Source organism: Syngnathoides biaculeatus, chromosome 1, assembly GCF_019802595.1.
Source record: "Syngnathoides biaculeatus isolate LvHL_M chromosome 1, ASM1980259v1, whole genome shotgun sequence".
In the NCBI taxonomy this organism is placed as follows: Eukaryota; Metazoa; Chordata; class Actinopteri; order Syngnathiformes; family Syngnathidae; genus Syngnathoides; species Syngnathoides biaculeatus.
In genome coordinates, this window is record NC_084640.1 from 10,778,487 (window position 1) to 10,797,794 (window position 19,308).

The 19,308-nt window shown below is 44.3% G+C and overlaps 1 protein-coding gene and 1 long non-coding RNA gene across 6 annotated transcripts in view; one reads left to right on the top strand and one right to left on the bottom strand.

Moving 5' to 3' along the window:
- LOC133498608 (uncharacterized) lies at positions 1-14,382 on the bottom strand. The gene is made up of 3 exons (XR_009794367.1): positions 14,199-14,382; positions 8,482-8,599; positions 1-295 (listed from the first exon to the last, which is right to left on the bottom strand). It is a non-coding gene; the product is annotated as an uncharacterized LOC133498608 (long non-coding RNA).
- LOC133498585 (hippocalcin-like protein 1) overlaps positions 5,327-19,308 on the top strand; it is a 26,527-nt gene continuing 12,545 nt past the window's right edge. The window contains exons 1-4 of one of the 5 annotated variants that reach the window (XM_061815624.1): positions 5,327-5,609; positions 17,180-17,287; positions 17,385-17,924; positions 18,014-18,098. The gene's annotated coding sequence lies outside the window, so the exon portion shown is untranslated. Of the gene's footprint in view, positions 5,610-7,867; positions 7,944-17,179; positions 17,925-18,013; positions 18,099-19,308 lie in introns of those variants that run through there. The other 4 variants (XM_061815614.1, XM_061815633.1, XM_061815636.1 and 1 more) reach the window with 4 other exon arrangements.

Below are 19,308 nucleotides of genomic sequence, written 5' to 3' on the forward strand. Positions count from 1 at the left end.
ATTACTGAGCAAGTAATCAACGTGTAAGGTTCCCGCTACTTTTTGGGGTATTCTCAGTTAAGAGATGTGTTAATTAGTGATTTATTTGGCAATTGTGTTGATTGTATAGAATTGATTGATGATTAATCGCGGCCCTTCCTCGGGGTCCTTGTGCGGGTCTCCGTGTCGAGACAAGAGGCACTAGCGACCAGCTGGGCGGCGAGCTAACAGGCTTCTGGGGGTCTTCTCGGCCAGTAGGCTCGTCCACAGGGTTACGTCTTCGCTTTGGAATTAGAATGACGAGCTGTTCTGTAAACTGTGACATACATGGAAGATTCATTTGCGGGGGGGTGTAAACATAGCTAGCGAACAATCCACCATAGGGGTAAAATAATAACTAAGTAACAGAAATAACAAAAATTTTGAGGCACCTCCAGCTCTAAAACCTTGGACATCAGTCAATACTGTTATCCAACCCACATTGCACCAGCTGAGTGTCCATTTTTTACATTGCCCAATGTTACATACACTGCATCAGGAGGAAATTGATAACCCAAGTCGATGGCGGAGCCTTTTAAAAAGAGGTTGCGTGGTTGCTGACTCGCATGTGCAACAGCAAATAATATGACCCGTCATCCTTTGGCGCCGTTTGCCAAGATCTATACTAATGTTTTTTATTTAGTGTTGTGAACAAACTGCTCGATCTCCATTAATTGTACAATCGCCGGCCACACATCCACGTATATTCACGGTAAGCCCCTAATTGATAGCCAGGATCGTAATTGACGCCGAGGGGTCGTCCGCCCTCGCAGCTTCCCTAAGGATTTGCTTGATTTAGTCCTCCCACCTCATCTAATAAGATGACATGATGAATGATTTTAATAAATAACTATTCGTTATGGTGGCCCCGGGCACACGTCGGAAAGGTCGCGATCTGAGAGGAAAAGCCGGATGAATGCAGATGAATTGAACGTAAGGGAGAATGTGTAGAATTACATTAATTCCTTGCTAATTCACAGATCTCCTTTCTAGAATTTCTTGAGAACAAACAAAAAAAAACAACACACCTATTTATGTCTATCTGTGTATGATTGTTCTGTTTTTGTAACACCCTAAACTTCCCTTGCTCTGATTAGTAAACTTCTCAAGATGATGCAAAGAAAGGTGCAGTGGTGGAGATTAATTAATGATGCATATCAAATATTGTACGGTGAACGAACGAGGCCAAGCGCTGAAGCGGAAAGCAAAAATCTGCTTGCAATCAATGCAAGATGTATAATTGTCTGCAGATGTCATAAGGTGGCAGCAAATCACTACTTTTGTCCAAATGAGTCCATAACTTATTTCAACATAGCTCCCTGACAACAAAATGTCACAAGGTGATGCAAAGTCACTACTTTTGTGAAAATGAAGCTCTTCAACTCACTTGAAATTGTTTTATTTGGCACCGATTACTTTGGTCAAAACAGCAAATCATGGAGGATAGGTGCCACTGCCCCCGCCCCCCAATGAAATGTATGTATATGTATACAATATGTGAATATTCTAAGGTAAGCTATTTATTTTTGTGATTAATTTGGTAAGAATGGATATTTTGTTCCTGGACAACCCCTTGACGTTTAAATGTTCCCTAAAAGGTCTCGTAACGCTCCGCCGTTGGGAGTCAAGCTTGGCACTCGACTAGTCTGGGCCTTTCTAGAAAAACAAAATGGAGGTCAGGTCTCTGGTTGCCGTCACCATCAGTGACCACTCTGCCATGAGAAAGCGGCGATGCGACGCCCACGGTTATGCAAGAGCGCCAAAAAAAAAAAAAAAAAAAAAAATGCAGCAACAGCAGAGAAGGGAAAGTGCCAACAGAACAAAAAGGAGGGAGAGACAGAGAAGAGAAAGAGAAGAGAGAGAGAGTCGATGAGGATGGTGGGGGTGGGGGGTGGGGAGGGTAATTCAATCACATCAGTGTCCTCATTCACAGGACAGAGACAGAGAGTCATGGGCAACTAATGAAATAAGTAAAAGCTGAGCTGGATATTTGTCCTGGTCTCGCTCGCCGGGGGACGACACAGAGGTGAGGCAAGGAGAGGCGTGAAGGTGGGCCCGGGAGAACAACAGGGTGGGTGGTGCATATTTAAGAAGTTCGGCTGCTCTGTAGCCAAAGCAACTGGCAATTTTACTTTACTCTGGTACGTATTGTTTACCAGAGAAAAATACATTTCTCTGGTCATTTCCATTTCTAAACTGCTCTTCCTGGGGGGAGATGAAGCCTATCCCACCCTGAAGCTAAATGAAACTGCTCAACTCACTCCAACATAGCTCCAATGCAGCAAAAGACCAACTTCTTCCGAAATAAAGCTCCTCAATTCACTTCAACAGAGGATAAGTTGAAAAGAATTTGGGAATTGTAGCACTTATCCCGGTAAAGTTTTTCTTCTATGTCTTCATTTTTCAAAAAAAGTCACCATGGGGGGTTCAAAAGTAAACTACCTCCACTCTGTTTGCAGCCACATTGTTAGTGGAAGCAGTGCACATCGGCTGGAGATGCGCTCTGAACAATAGAAATCACACAAAAAAAATGTTTCCGAGGCATATTTTGACAAAAGCATTTATACACTTTGAGTCTTTTTGACCTTCATGAAGATGGGACAGACATGGTGTCTAGTCAGATGTGCTTTATGACAATTTCATGTCCAAAATCTTTTTCTTCTATTTCCCTGACAATACATTTGTCATGATCATCGAGCTGGATGACTGGAAGATAAGAGTTCCACCGGTCTTCCATCCGCACTACCAACAGTGCAACAGAGACTCCTGTGCCGTAGTTCATCATCATTAAACGATGACACCTTCCCCGCTTTCCCCTCCATGCAGTGCATAAAAATTGCCATTCCGCAGCTGTACGTCACCTCTACATCGGACCCCCCCCCCCAATTCCGCCTTCCACCACTGCGCTGTGATTGCTACCCCCGTCTCCTTCATCATCAGTAGCAGCTGTCAATAAATCATTCCTTTTGATCGCAAGCGTAATTCCCGACTTTGTATTCGCCGCAGATTTTCGCCTTTTGCCATCTGTGTGCTCTCTAAATAACAACTCTTACTGCTATGCCTGGCTTAATGGATTGCAGTGGAAAATTTCATATTGTTACATGCAAATTTTCCCCAGAGGAAACATAAAGTCAATTGACCTGTGCCCAGATCAAAACGTTAACATTGCAAAACATTTGTGTTTTCCCCATCACCTAAAAAAAAAAAATTAATGACAGATGTTTAATTTCTTCTGGGATTTCAGTTATTTCTCATTATTCCTCCCTTTATTTTTTCCCCACCATTAACATGCATCAGCTTCCGTAAAAATCATATAGAACTTTTTTAAATTATTATTTTAGGTATTGTGAAAAAATTTTCATGTGCCAGTTTGTTGCCTTGCGTTAGTGAGTTGCATTCACTGCCCGTGGGACTCTCCACTTCTGTGCGTAACTTAGAGTAACCTTAGACTCAGCGATTCTGTGCCATTTTGTTTGATCCTGTCCTGTTGAGTTAGTTAGTATGCTTCAGAGTCATCGAACCCATGCTGTATGCCTTTTGGATCCCGCCTAGCCTAGCGTTTTTGTACCTCTACCTTGTCGGATTGCTACACTGTGTATGACCCAGTTTCCAGAATAAACCCCATTGAACATTATGCCTCTGCATCGAAGTCCTGCATTTGGATCCGCCTCCGTACCGGATGTTCGTGACAGTGTGTGGCCGGGATTTTTTTTCTCATTTAGATTTAATTTAAAAGTATTTAATTCCACTTCAATGCTCCTATAAAAAAACAATAAGATCATCTTTATTTGGACCCAATCGGAGACTTAAATAGTGTCAGGTCTGTCCTGACTCCCATTCGAGCCCATGAACTGGAATTCTGAACACAACCACATCCCACAATTCTAAGAGGGTGTGCACACTTATCCGACAACATCTCAGATGTTCATTATTACTACCCCTATCAAAAGATTTTTTTTTTCAACTTAGCCATACAAATTATAGGTCACAATAAAAATTGTTGATCGTTGTCCCTTTTTTTTCCCCCATATGACATAAAAACGGCCATTCGAATAGGGGTGTGCAGACTTTTCGTTGTACTTTTTAATGGCACAGCAGAGAGTGCTCAGGTCACATGGCCCAAATCAACAGAATATGCGGCGCCTGAATGATTGTGAGCTCGTTACGTGATTATCACACTCAGAGGGCAACATATAGAGGCTGACCTCATCTGAAGCGGACAACCCTCATTTCGGATCCATCCCACAGGTGATTGTCTTTAACTCTCCTGTTGGGGCCACGTAGTAACCCGGCGCCGGCCTTCTCGAAAGCGGACGGCGATGAGTCATCGCCAATCGATTCAAGGGGGTGAAAAAAAATGCAATGAAAAAAAAAAACACACAAAAAAAAATACACACTCAAGTCTCTGGAGTGCGATGAGGTACAAACAAGGTACCACCGACGTCTGGCTCGGATAGCAAAATTCAGCGTGTGTCTGTAACTTTAATATTTGTGCTGACTTGGAAAAAAAAAAAAAAGTGATTTTTACTTTAGTCAAAAAGTGACAATCCCTGCTTGCACTTTCTTCACTGAACCCAACAAGAGACGCGCAAGTCATGTGAATTTCCACATTGTAGCATAGCTGAACATGTGACTCCAGCTCATCACATGACAAGCTCGGGGTAGATCATATTTGTAAAAAAGTGGTGGACATACATTATTTGATGAGCTTCGCGAGGCATACACTGCATTGCCTCAACAAGCCTATTTGAGAGTTGGGAAATTCATATTACCCGGTACTCCTTATGTTATAAGCACCTGTTCTTTTGGGGTTTTTTTTTTTGCTGTCAAAAAAATGGGAGGCGGCTGTATAAAATCAAGTTGGAAATATAGGTCTGTGCCCACACCTGCAACTTTTTAACCACATATCATATGCACCTCATATAAAATGTTACATGCATGTGGCTCACACAAATACCACAATACTGTGTACTACTTTACATGCCTTGGTGGTGACGTACCATTTTTTAACCGAGGGGGGGGGGAGAGAGAGAGAGAGAAAGTGGGCGTGGCTGTGCGCCACGTCTGTGCCAATAGGCGCCGGGCTACCTGATTAAAAGCCTACCAAGTAATCCCGGACAGCACCACCCCGACACCCCCTCTTCTTAAAATCCACTCCTCCGGCGCACCCCATTGAAAAAACCCCGACGTCCTTCCCCCCAGTCTGCAGACTCCTCCGGAGGAGATCACGCGAAGCATGGTCTGCGGGACTCGGCTCGTGTAAGACCGGAGGGGGTCCAGGGGTAAGGGGGGGGGGGGGGAAGCACACCATCCGGGCATCCGTCTGAGGGATCGAGACACGCGGGGAGACCGGCGGATGCGCGCGCTGAGGAGCCGCGGAAGTCGCGTCTGAAAGCGGGTCGCGGTCGAGCCAGCCATCCGCTCGCTTTCTTTCTTTCCTTCTCTTTTTTTTTTTTTTTTTTTTTTGGGTCCCGGAGCTCCGTGAAGAAGGCGCCCTGCATCCCTGCATCCCTCCACGGCTGCCCTTGCACTCCAGCCCGGCAGATCGAGCAGCGAGGACATCCTTCCGTCCACAGAGCGTCTTGCATCGGGTAAGAGACTTTCTATGCGTGCCTTCCCATCCTTTCTTTCATTTTTTTCTCTGGGGGAGATTTATAATTCTGCACTTGGACTTATTTAAACGGCCAATTGGAGCTGAAACATCCCCACACACGCACGCATGTATACTATAAATGGCTTTAAAGGGTTCTCCAATAGGGCCCTTTTGTTTGTTCAGCCAATAGGAAGAGGGGCCTTCATTTTTTTCCCCCATTATTATGAATGCTCTTATAGCTGTAGCCACATGGCCAGCAAAAAGAGCCTCACTTTGATCTCCTGATACTTGTAACCATTGAGATAGTGTTACATCCTTGTATAAAATCATACATTTTGTTTCTTTTAAAAAATATATACATTTATTTCCTTGACCAAGTTAATTACGTGATAATTATCATTATGAACACTTGGGTTGTGTTCTGTTGGAGTTAGGTCACGCCCTGAAACTCTGTTTTATCAGTGCATCCACAAAGCTCTCTCTCTCTCTCTCTCTCTCTGTCTCTTTCTCTCTCTCTCACCCCCCCCCCCCCAATTGGCAGCGTTGGCAACGACATCCATAAATTCAGTCAACAGAGGCCGCAGGACCGCCAGTGTGAGGATGCTAATTATCACCCGTCACTTACAGACGCTCCGAGATGCCGCCGACTCGCGATAACGAGGGCGAGCTAACGCGGGCGAAAAACTGAGAGGCGCCAACTGCCCCTCAAAGACGCCACAGTGTTGTCCTCGCGAGGCTAAGGGCTCGCTTTGAATTTTAAATCTGTTCGAACAGACTCTCGCCACTGAATTTTGACCTCCACACACTCCCGAGTTCTCAGCTAATATAAGTTTCACGTCAGGAACGTTCACTATCCAAGGTTGTCGGCAGCTGGTTTGTTATAACAAGGTAATAACGACATGTTCTTGACAATGTTGAGTCTTTGTTTGTCTTCCAAACAAGACTTATTTTTCCCGCGTAAAAACTGGCATTTTACCGTCTGTTGGTTGAAAACAAAACGACAGTGACCTGTTGTCTAAACGGGATTGTCTTCGAAACAAACTCCCTTTACACTGCCTGTACAAGGTGTTGTTTCCCATTTTTTGCCTTCAGTCGGTTTATGAAAAAAAAAAAAGCACTAGTGCTTCTTGTCTTGACAGTGTCAAACTTCCTTTTTACACGAGCTGTAAAAGCTGTCATTCCTCCCCACCTCGCCCCCCACCCCCCTTTTTGTAAGCAGTTGGTCTATTAAAACATAACAGGGCTCTGTTCACGTTCTGCGTTCCTTGGAAAAGAGAAAGATGGATAAATCAGTCTTTCTGCAGGAGCAGTTTTGCGGCACCTCTGTCGTTATCATTAGAACCTGACTGGACGGGACTGCATCTGACTTCTGCTTTGGTGGGAGTCTCGAAGCGAGATGTTTGGTAGGTGGCCAAGAAAAAATGACCATAAGATCAGAGTCGGAAAGGTTTTCCTTTCCAAGACACTTGATAATTATTTGACTGTACGTTAGCAAGGGAGAGGCTGATATGGTCTTTTTATTTTTTATTTTTTGTATAAGTGCGAATCATGCGGTAAAAACATGTGCCGGGCGGCTTGCTTGGAAAGTGACACAGTTTGAATTATGCTTCGGATGTGCTTTGGGGCCGAGGCAGCGTTTAGCTTGCATGTGCTAATCTAGTTGTTACATAAGATGGGAAGTGTGTGCATGAGCACTCCTCACAGTCAGTCACAAAAAAAAAAAAAGGCTAACTATCACTGCATATGCTCTCTTTTTTCCCTTTGCCGTTTTCAGCCTGGGATATTTTCAAGTTATCTCTACAGCTACTTGTCTCTCTCTTCCATCATGGTTATTCCCCCCCCCCCTCCCCTCCAGTATGGTCACATGAACCGACACCACATGTTGCTCATGTCGACCTTGATGCTGCTGGGAGTTCCCAGCAGCATCGGCCCCACCCCACGCGTCGGCATGCAGGCAGAGGACGCGCGATGGCACGGGGAAAGTCACTTTGAATCAAGCTTGGTCTCCGTAAGGAAGGTCAGCGTTGGTTTACGAGCATGAAAACAGCGGGAGAAAGCCTCGGATTGGGGCTTCAGGGGAGCAAACTTCTACCCCACCCCCTCGCCGCCCGCCCCCGCGGCAGCGGCCTGCTGCCTGCACGTCGTCCAACAGCATGATTGATGTGGAAATCCAATGGAATTATTTTAGAGGACAACGGTGACCACTTTGTGGGAGGGAGGATTCGAAAAACTCATCCCCAGCCAAACCAAAGAGGTCCAAATGCTTCTGTGGTCTGGAGCTTTTACGGGCCAGACAATCTGTCCCAACCTTCTGTTGCATTCAAATCAAGCGGTAGGATCATAGTTTCTGGTGTATTTATGATTTAAAATATCAATATATGTAAAATGTTCAGGGTGCCGTCAGTTAATAGCAGGTTTTTTTTTTTTTTTTACTGACACTGGTGTATTTGCTAGAATTATTAGCTGTATTATTTCTTTTACGCGGAAGGGATACCGTGTACATTTTTTCACGGTGATAACAAGGCACTGAGATGATGACATCATCGCAGCAAACAAAGCAATTGGCACAGGGGATGTTTGTCACAAGCCGAAATGTTTCATCATCAAACTAGCGAGAATCTGAGAGGATTTGAAAGAGTAATTCCTCCCCCATGTGACTGTTTTCATCTGCAGAGGGGAAGGAGGAGTGGGGTGTGGTCAGCATGGTTTGATGCGGGGGTCTGCGTGTTGCCCCCATGCATGTTTTCTGCCTTTTAATCTCTTCTGATCCTACTTTGCGGAGGGGGCAGGGGCGTCTCGGTAAGGGCTGAGATGGATGCGTGAGGCGAAACCAGACTTTGTGTGCGTGTGCTGTTAAAACGTGGACTCACCTTTCGTCCATAACTTTTGGTAGACTGGCACTCAACGGTCCGCTGCAGGTGCATGCAACAAACGAGAGCGCACAGAAAGGGCTGTGCTAGTCATTTTGCTTGGGATACCTCAGGGTTCCTAAATAGTTCATCAAGAGTTTCAAATTTCATTCATTTGTACAACTTTTTATTGTATTTCTAGCAATGCGTTTTCATTTTTCTTTGCTTTTTTTGTGTCCCATTTGACTGATATTGTATTCTGGATAGGTGGCACGGTGGGTAAGCTGGAAAGCGTAGGCCTCACAGTTCTGAGATCACGGGTTCAAGCCTGGCCCCCTGCCTGTGTGGAGTTTGCGTGTTCTCCCCTTCCCTGCGTGGGTTTTCTCTGCACACTCCGGTTTCCTTCCACATCCCAAAAAAATGCAACATTAATTGGACACTCTAAAATTGCCCCTCGGTGTGATTGTGAGTGCGGCTGTTTGTCTCTATGTGCCATGCGATTGGCTGGCAACCAGTTCAGGGTGTATCCCGCCTCCTGCCCGTTGACAACTGTGATTGGCACCGGCACTCCCGCGACCCTCGTGAGGATAAGCAGCAAAGAAAATGGACGGATGGATGGATGGATGGATGTATTCTGGATTCAGTTTTACGTTCGACTAGCGATTAGCATGTCTGGAGTGAAAACAGCCTTGTAAATGACGTTGTTGCACTCTATTTACTATTTGGTGGACATTCTGTTAGTGGTTGCTCTGTAGGGGATGGCTCAGGTACAATTTTTTTTTATACTATTTATGGAATAGGTGTTTGTTTGATTGTTTTAGGGCAATCTACTTGCCTCGAAGTGAGGGAATCCAATCAAAAAGACACAGGTCCAGATTAGGGCGTGAATCCTCCACGTACCTTCGCTTCGAGGTCAACAAGAACGACAAGTTAGATTGTACTCTACCATCTCGGGCACCTCGAAAGCACAAAAAACAGTAAAGTATACAAATATGAAAAGTGGGGAGTCATTTGAAGGCCAGGCTCTTGGAGCCATTCGGGCTGAAAGGGCAGCCATTTACTGCGCGAGATCAACATTTGCTACTCGTCATGGAGTCGAGGGACGGAAGGGAAAGGCACGTGTGTACGCACGCGTTCCTTTGCATAAAAGGGGCCGACTCAAATAAAAGGCCAAACACTCTTCTATTTAGATCCTATCTCAAAGTGGCCTCTCGGTTTTTCCACTGCACACCCGACAGCTCCACTTCTTAGACCAATCCATTGTGTGGCCCCTCAAGGGAAGGGACTTTTTTTTTTTTTTTTTTTGGTCTTCTCTTTTGCATCTTCACATCTCCTCCTCTCTTCACTTTGCCTTTTATCTTCTCATGTTTTCCCTCGTCCTTTATTTGATTTTTTTTAAACATCGTCCCTGTACGCCAAACGAAAAGCTATTTAGAGAAGATTGTTGTTGTTCCAATCAGTTCAGGCTATTTACAGAAGTGGATTTAGATAGACAGACAGTACATAGAGTGTATTCTGAACACATATAAAGTTATAACATTGTTTTATACACCAGTGTAAATTGATTAAAAATTGTCATTTTTTTAAGAACTTGGATATCACCAATTCATATTATGAAAGTATTAGGGCGACACTAAAAAAAAAAAAAAAGTTAAATTAAAGTAAAAAATAAGCATGTTATTCAAATACATGGGAATGCAAAAAGATTCTTCTTAATCTTATACAGCAGGGGTGTCAAACTCATTTTTGTCGCAGGCCACATTGTGGTTAGTTTCCCCTCAGAGGGTTCTATGAATGTGAAACCATGAAAATCTTTCACCTCATCATATTTACAAATGAAATTTACGAGCTAGTTTTGTCATCACAAATTAAGGGTAATGTTTTTTTTTTTTTTAACTATTGCTGTTGTTTGGGCACAGAATATTGCTTGCAATATCTCAATGTTATCATTTATGATATTACAATTTTAAACTTTATTCCAGATTTTTTTTTTTTTTTTTTTTTTAAATCATGCAAGATGATTCTCATAATTTTCCTTCGGGGCCCACATAAAATTATGCAGTGGGGCAGATTTGGCCCCCGGGCCTTGAGTTTAACACCTGTGTTACATAGTATGAGTAAAAAAAAAAAAAATTATATATATATATATATATATATATATGTATATGTATATACATATATATACACACACACAAATTGTGGTCTTCTTCATATAACAGCATGTTTGATGTTTTCCTCCTATTTCTCAATTTTTACATATACAAAAGAAGTGCTATTTTCCACCCCCACTCACTCTTTTATTCCCTGTACAAGCCTCTCAAGGGGTCCTCTGGGTTATAACGGGCCAATCAGGAGAAGGGGGAAAAAACTATCAAATGGATGTGGCGTCGGCCTGCTCGGGCGCATTTACAAGCTCGCGTAATGACTGCGGACTCATTTACGCCGCTGATGGAGCAATCGTACGGCAACCTTTTCTTCGCTCTGCGGCTCTGTGAGTGAGAAGCATTGTTCGCCCGGGGGCTCGGGTAATAAATGATGAGCGCTTCTGCTGTAATTTGGGATACGGCTCTCGAGTTGGATCTCATTAGATTGTGCGCATCGGGAAACGCAACCTGATGTTTTTTTTTTTTTTTTTTTTTTTTCGATGTGATGAAATAAACACGGGGAAGATACACAATCCCCAAGAATCTATATTCTTCGGTGTGTAGGATCTAGTTGCATTTTTAAAATAATCAGTTCGGCTGTTAATAATCCTTCTGTGTACCCATCTGAAAACACCATCCCATTTTTTTTTCCTTCTAAAACTCTGCAATTCTCACATTGTGGGATCAGCAGCCTGACTGTCGCTTGTAAACACAAGCGAGTACAACGTGGGCTGAAGTGAAAGCCGCTAACCGGGATGTGAGCGATCAGAAGGCCGCAAGCTGTTCCTCGCCGAGGTGTCTCGGCGCTGCCGCTCGCGCGTTGAGAAGAAGAGATGGCGCGGTGGGAAGGATGGAGCGGACCTGCTGCGAAAGATAGTGTGATAAAGGAGGTGAAGATGTGTGGATGGGGGGGGGGTCAATTCCACCTTTGTGGTCAAAATCATCCCCAATTTGAAGCTTAAACAATGATTCTGGGGGCCGCCAAAGTCAACCTGTCGTTTGGGTCCAAACTATTAACATTAGACAACTTGTGAGGATGAGTTCTGATACCTACATTGCAATTTATCGGGTAGTCGTGAAGTTAGCCAATACCAGCCACCGATACTTGGGCAAAAAAATAAATCTCACAACACGAACATCTCTCACGGGTGCAGTATCACTCACTAATACTTGTATTAATAATCAGACTATAATAATAAATTAGTTTTATACTAGGCTTTTTGTCCAACAAAAGTTCCTAGCTTAATGCTAACATATGTTGTGATACACACGTAATTGGCTAACAGAAATTAGCGTGCACGTTACGGTAATTATAAACCTTCAAACAACTGCTCTACTAAAAGCCCAAGTGTCATCCCTATAAACATCCCAAAATACATATTGAAATGATAACTACATATAACATTCTTCCCTTCAATGTCTATACGAAAAAATAAATATGAGTGGAGAGCGCGTCATCCATGCGCAGAGTTGCGGAAGTGTCATTCCACATCCAAGTGGTCGCCATATTGGCTGCGCCTTCTGTCCGTGATGTCACACTGGGACATTCGCCATTGAAAACACGTTGTGGCCCCTACTATGGGACACGCCCCTTCAGACACCGAAGCTCTTTTCGAATAAGAGAAGATCTCACTACCGAGTGAAGTGACAGGGCAATATTACTCTATCGTTTCCGGCCATATTTAGATGATATGCGGATCACTTCTAATTAATAACAGACTCCCAGACAGTATGTTTGAGCCAGCCCGGCCAAACCCGTCCGCCGTGGATGCAATCAAGTGAAGTGACCGTTTCGTTTCATTTCAAGCCATATTTAGATTAAATGCGGATCATTTCTAACTCATAACAGACTTCCAGACAGTATGTATGCGCCAGCCTGGCTCGTTCACCCATCTACTATGGGACAAGGAAACTCTTTTCAAGAGAACATCTCACAATCGAGTGAAGTAACCGGGGCAATATTACCCTATTGTTCTGAGCCATGTTTAGATGATATGCGGATCACGGCCAAACCGCATGCAGCCAAACCACCTCCCCGTCCGATCCACCTCCGCGTGGTGTAGATGAGCCACCCTGGCCGAAGTCGTGATCAGCGGACGCGGCGCCGACTGGCACATCGACACATTAATAACTCTGACTTACGGACGCAGATCTTTTGTTACGTTCGCAAAGGATTACGTTGTCATCCCCCCAAATATTGTTTTTTTAGCAGCTGTATACACACCTACCTGTCATTTGGAAGCCACGACGCTCTCGTCCTTTGCACCCGTGCAATCCAATTTTCACGACAAACCGGTTCTTGTGGAAACTTATGAAGGGTAAATCCATCCTCCCGAGTGTTCGAGCAATATCCAGCAATGCAACGAGCTGACATGAAGGAACAAAGAGCTACCTTCCCGCAGGTAAAACTAATGGAAACAAACAAGTCCACTTGAGTGTGCACCTGCCCCCAATGTCACTTCCTGCTTCTTGTCGAAAACAAATCCCTCGAGAGGATTTTCATGGCGGGAGTTACAAAAAGCCATACACGTCAAAACGGATGGGTCCATACCGGCTGCCATTTTTCCATTCATAACGTACTGAAAATCATGCATTTCATGACAGTGGCACTTTAACACACCATGTGCAGCATCACAAACAAACGGTGCATACATACACCTTCAGTAGGATAATGTTCTGGTGGGTGAGGAGGTGGGGGGGGGGACCAAAAACAGTTGCTAAGCAGCCACGACGTGACATTCAAACTTCACAGGCGAGCCTTCAGGAGTTGAAGGAGGCAGCGCGAGCGAGCGCAACTTCTGAGCAAGTGCGAGCGAGGCGAGGAGTCCCTCTGATCTTTCCCTGCCTCCGTCTTGAAAACCGGCAAGAATCTCCCACAATGCACCGCAGCGGGCCTCTTGAGCTTCCCACATAATCTCCCGTGAAGGGTAGATCCTGTTCCCGACTGGTTGCCGCCGCTTTCGAGAACGCGCGAGCGTCGAAAACTGGACGAGCGGCGCACGACAGTCGCGCACGATCTGTTTAGTGACACTGGTTGACTTGCAAAATGTTTTTTTTTTTTTTCCCATCACCTATGAATGATCAGGACCTGGTTTTAAAAATCAATCCATGCAAACTACACACAAAAGGCCGAGAGCCAAGATTCGAATCCGAACCCTCGAGACAGAAAGCCACATGCGCAAACCACTAATGCACCGTGCCGCCCTTGTACAATTTTCTCACAATTAAGTTCATATTTCCGTTCACCCTGCTTCTTTTCCAGCCCCCCCCAACCTCTCTTAATTATCTCTGATTGAACACAGCAATGACGCTCTCCGGGGCCTGAAGACGTGACTCTTGCCAAGCTAATTAAAAACAAAAATGTCTTTTTTGCACAACATGAGTCTTTGGGTTATGAAATATTGATCTCAGACAAGCAAAAAAAGTTACGGCTAAATTAATATTTAAACAACATTATTTCCCAAGGAGCGCACGGGATTATGTAAACTGCCAGTTTCCTGCACCTGCGTTTTTAAAACAGAACAATATTATTTGGCCAATTGGATTTTTGGGATTTGGTGGTTTTATACAAATACAAACAAAAAAAATGCTTACCTGTCTGATGTAAAAAAAAAATGAAAAAAATAGTAGCATCGAGTAGCTCTGAAGAAGAAAACGTAGCAACGTGACAGATAAGTGAATTTAATGTGATCAAAAATCCACTCATTTATAACATGAAGAATAAATTAACATTGAAGTGGTGCAAAAATAAAAGCGGCTCTGTGCTAATTATTGGGAAACCTTCTCAGGTGTGAGGCAACGCTGCAGAGAAAACAGGAAGTCAAATGTGTTCGTCACAAAAGGGTGAACTTCAGATTAAAACAGGAAAAACATTTTAAATAGATTATAGTTTTATTTCCCTTCCCCAAAATAAAGATTATGTCACATTTGGTATTCAGTTAGAGAACAGCAAATAGTGCAAAATGTACTACTGAAATATTGAACTGTTGAAATGAGCATCAGAAAAGTTTAGAGAAGGTCCAATAAAATTCTTCTGCAAAGGTCATAGTGCGTCTTGATTTCACATGAAAGGCAAATCATGGATATTGGATATTACCTATAACTTTCTAGTCCCAAACTTTATGATGCGCGTTGTCCTGAATATGTGAGTGATTGCCTCCAGCTCCAAATCGCTACTGCGAAAATAATTACCGCCTCCATCTGGGAGAAGTCTGCCCCCGCCGCACGCCATTCCCGCATCCAATAGCTTCTATCTTTTTTTTTTTTTGTTTTGTTTTTTTTTTGGTTGGGGAGGGGGGGCTCCCTGGAGCTCTGCTGGGTTGAATTTTGAAACGTTTGTCGCAGTCCCCCGACAGTGCGCCGAGTCACGGAGAAGGACGTCGTGCTTTTCGGAGATGTTTCCAAAACAGAGTACATAACTTTGTAATATGCAATACATTCCACTTTTCTCATAACTTGGTTCATCTGGGAGCAGTTTCCCCCCAGATGGCACTTTTTCTTCCCCCATCCATCCATTTTCTTTGGTGCTTATCCTCACGAGGGTCACAGGGAGTGTTAGGGCCTATCCCAGCTGTCAAGGTACACCCTCAACTGGTGGCCAGCCAATCCCAGGAGACATTGAGACAAACAGCCACACCCACAATCAGACCTAGGCGCAATTTAGAGTCTCTAATCAATGTTGCGTGTTTTGGGGATGTGGGCAAAAACCCACACAGGCACGGGGAGGACATGCAAACTCCACACAGGTGGGGCTGGGATCGAACCCGGGTCCTCAGGACTGTGAGTCCAACGCTTTACCAGCTGATCCACCGTGCCGCCTTCTCTTCCCCCAGTTAGTACCAATTATTTTGTGCTTAAAAGGTCTATAACGGTGCCCCATTCATTCACCTGTCTATGGCAGTTTGCATTGTTTGTTAGCATCAAGCTAAAGATACATTTATAAGGTCTATTATGTAATTCTCTTTGTTTACTTATTATGTGTTCACATCAAATTTTTGGAATCAGAATTCGAGAAAAAAAGGTTAACTAACTATTGTTCAATTCATTTTTAAAAAGACTTTTCCTGGAAAAACACTCACAACGTCATTTTGGCATAGATATTAGCAAGAAATAGACTGAGGTGACTGTCTTCTAAAATTACTTATTAGGCCACTTAAGGCCCCCGGGTCTCGAGTTGAACACCAGTCAGTGCATCGTGTGGGCACGCATGCTTCGGGCTAGTTGAGCTCATTAAACCTGCGCCCCAATTTGTCAGTAGCGCAGGGATGAGAGATTGATTGCCTTCTCCGGTGTCCACAGCCAGGTTGGCATCATGCCTCCTGCCGTTGTTTAGTAACAGGGACAAAGGCCAGCGGGCGCGCTGGCAGAAAGATCTAGAACAGCGCGATCAGGGGGGACGATTGCAACGTGGCGGCGAGCGGAGGGGTCCCAGAGGCATTTAGCGCCGATCAAGCGCGGCGACATTAAAGAAGGTTTCTGGGAGACGGTAGATGGACGGAGTGGGGAGGACAGGGAACGAGGGAGGCTGAAGTGAAGGAAGATGGGAAGACGTGCAGGTGTTGCGTGTCGGCCCATCGATTGTGGCCAAGGGCGGAAATAAATCTCCATTCTCTGTCGCCTCTGCAGCAGTAGGAGGAGGCTGTGTGGACGGAGGCTATATTGGACTGGAGGTCACTAGTACATAGCCCAGTGGTTGAGCACGTTTGCCTCACACTTGGAATTGAACCCAGTTGATAGTCGTGTGGGTCCCACAGAGCAGAGACGATACATGTGCAGTATGCCCGTGATCATTGTTGAATGTTCTGTTTGCATGTGTTGCTACTCCATGTGTGGTCAAGTAACGGTTAGGGAGTGACAAATAAACGTCTTGAAACAAGCACAATCGGTTTCTTATTCGGAGAAACGTCCTTGCAAGTCGTCTTTTAATGTCCTCAAAATGACGTTCTGCGATGGATACGATGCTAGCGTGGGCTCGGAAACTTCATTGTGCGGCGGGTAGCGCCGGTCTTTGCACGCTCGTAACTGGCGAGGGCCGTATTACGGGTAATAATCTCCCCGTAATCTGAAATGCATCCGCGGGATTACACAACAACAAGATCCGCAGTGTCGCCCTTCACGTGGGCACCGGCGCAAGGCGTCTCTAATGTTGTGCCCGGTGAATGGATCTATCTATCTATCTATCTATCTATCTATCTATCTATCTATCTATCTATCTATCTATCTATCTACTATCTATCTATCTATCTCTATCTATCTATCTATCTCTATCTATCTATCTATCTATCTATCTATCTATCTATCTATCTATCTATCTATCTATCTATCTATCTATCTATCTATCTATCTATCTATCTACCTATCTGTCCGTCCATCCCTCTCTGTCTCTCTCTCCGTCTCTCTCTCTCTATCTGTCTATCTATCTTCTTCCTTCTCTCCAGTGAGCCATCTACCACGTCTTTCCCTCCATCCCTCCCTCCCTCTATGATCTGTCCAACCATCCGACTCGCCATCCATCCATCTGCAGTCCGTCCCTTGCGCCCTCCTTTCATCAATCCATCTTCATTCTGTCCCTCCAGCCCTCCATCCACTCATCCGTCTCCGTCCATTCGTCCGAGGGGAGCTCGCTCCGCGATTCAGCGACTTCGCAGTTTTCACGTCACGTCAGAAAGTGAACGACAGTGAAGGTCCGACTTCCTGAAATGAGCGCAGGCACGAGCGTCGTTGTCACAGGCGTCAAGTTGACGGAGAAATATTTCGCTCGCTGCTTGTTGCTCCGGACAGGTAATCGACTTTGGTTCTTGTGGTCGGAGCGTTACAAATGAGGTTAACCTTCGCCCAGATGGAGGTCTGGATTCAAAAAGAGAGTCCACTTGCGTCCTGGTTTTCTCCTCAAATGTTGGTGAATGTTTGCCCCGAGCCTTGAAGCCTTTTCTTTATTTTAAGTTGGCTTTCTTGAACATCTTCAAATGTGGAAATGCATAGCCTCAGTCGATGACACCATTTTAGACATTATTTAACACCGGGAGAACATCAGAACACAAACACAATACCCGCACTCACGCAGAAGCTGCTGTTGGTCACAGCTCACACCCAGACACTCACACACAGACTCACCTAACACCCCACACTCACCACCCTCCACGACTTAAAGGTACAGTACATATCTGACACACAGACGCTACAATGAGTGGAGTACTTTCTAAATATACAATTTAAGATTGCAATTTTTTGTGTATTTTTTTTCATGTCTGGATAAACGTGGCTTCACTGTACTGCATGGTATTTGCTGTATTTGAGTGCTGATATCTACACTGCCCTAGAGTGAGTCATATTCAACACACCCGTAAAACGGATCTACTTCCCGCCTACCTTTAAAAGCTTCTAATCATTATCCTTCATCCCTGTGTGAGGCCATCACGTTCGCCCGCTTTCCCGGCGCCAACCTCAGAAGACAACGAAAGCGGCCCAGAGTTGAAGCCTTTTCATTCTCCTAAGGTGTGCAAAGTACACGTGTAATTAAGCCCCCCCCCCCCCCCTCCCCCCTCTCTTTGATGGAGTTATTAGCGGGATGTGGAAGGAGCGATGAGAGCGCTCCACGCTGAGGACCAGTCCTCGTTTGTATTTTTACCACCCCATTAAGGTCCATTTTTCCTTCAATAAGGCTAAGCGCTTTCCCCTCCCGTCCCTGCCGTCTTTTTAGGTCGCACACGGTGGACGCGAATAACGGACATTCGGGCCTCGAGGCAACATTATCACGGCCACAAACGACAACTGAGGGCGAGAGGCGCGTAAAACGACGCGCTGCACTTTCCAAATTGTTTTTGGTGTTGTTTTGTGCATAAAACCAATAGCGGTTATCAGATAATATCTGCTAGCGGATAATCGTTGGCTGCAGTAACTTATCCTCAACCGCGAACACTAATGACTCCAACCTTGTTTTTCCCTTAAATATGATTTATTACTCAGATATTTTCTAATGTGCTAATACAGCAAATGTGTATTAAACGGCCTGTAAATTGAAGTTGTCGTGTTTTGCCTTCATTAAATATTTATCGTGTTATGTGATCATTAGTATGGTTTTGCGTGTTAATGTGTGTGTGTGTGTGTGTGTTGTGTGTGTGTGTGTGGTGTGTGTGTGTGTGTGTGTGTGTGTGTGTGTGTAAGTACTCCGAACTGAATATATCTTCCCAACAGTTTTGTAGCCAACTCCCATCATAAATGATAAGTACTATTTAATAACTAATTAGTAGCTTATTTTTAGTAAAGAGCTACATTTACTCTGTTACTTTAGCAACTTTGTGGCGTGATTGTACTTGTCGGAATAGTTATCATGCAACATAGGTCTAAAACAAGAAAGGTGATGGACGATGAAAAAAAACGACATTTCAACTTACAAGTTACTCAGTACATAGCATTTTTATCCCCAGTGAGTACATTAAAGTAATTATTTTAGGGACCTCTTTTTACTTTTACTGGAGTCATATTTTTCTAAGATAACTCTTGTAGTTCTTGAGTAAACTGTTTAGCTACTTTACCCACATATAAATGAGAATAAATGCAATTAAATTCATTGGATATAATAATGATATAGCAAATTAATTTTAAAAAATGCTTGTTGCCGTGATGAATGGAAATTTCACCACACCAAAAAGAATTTGAGACTTTAGTTTGTAGTCATTAATCGGACTCGTGAATCATTGCTGTG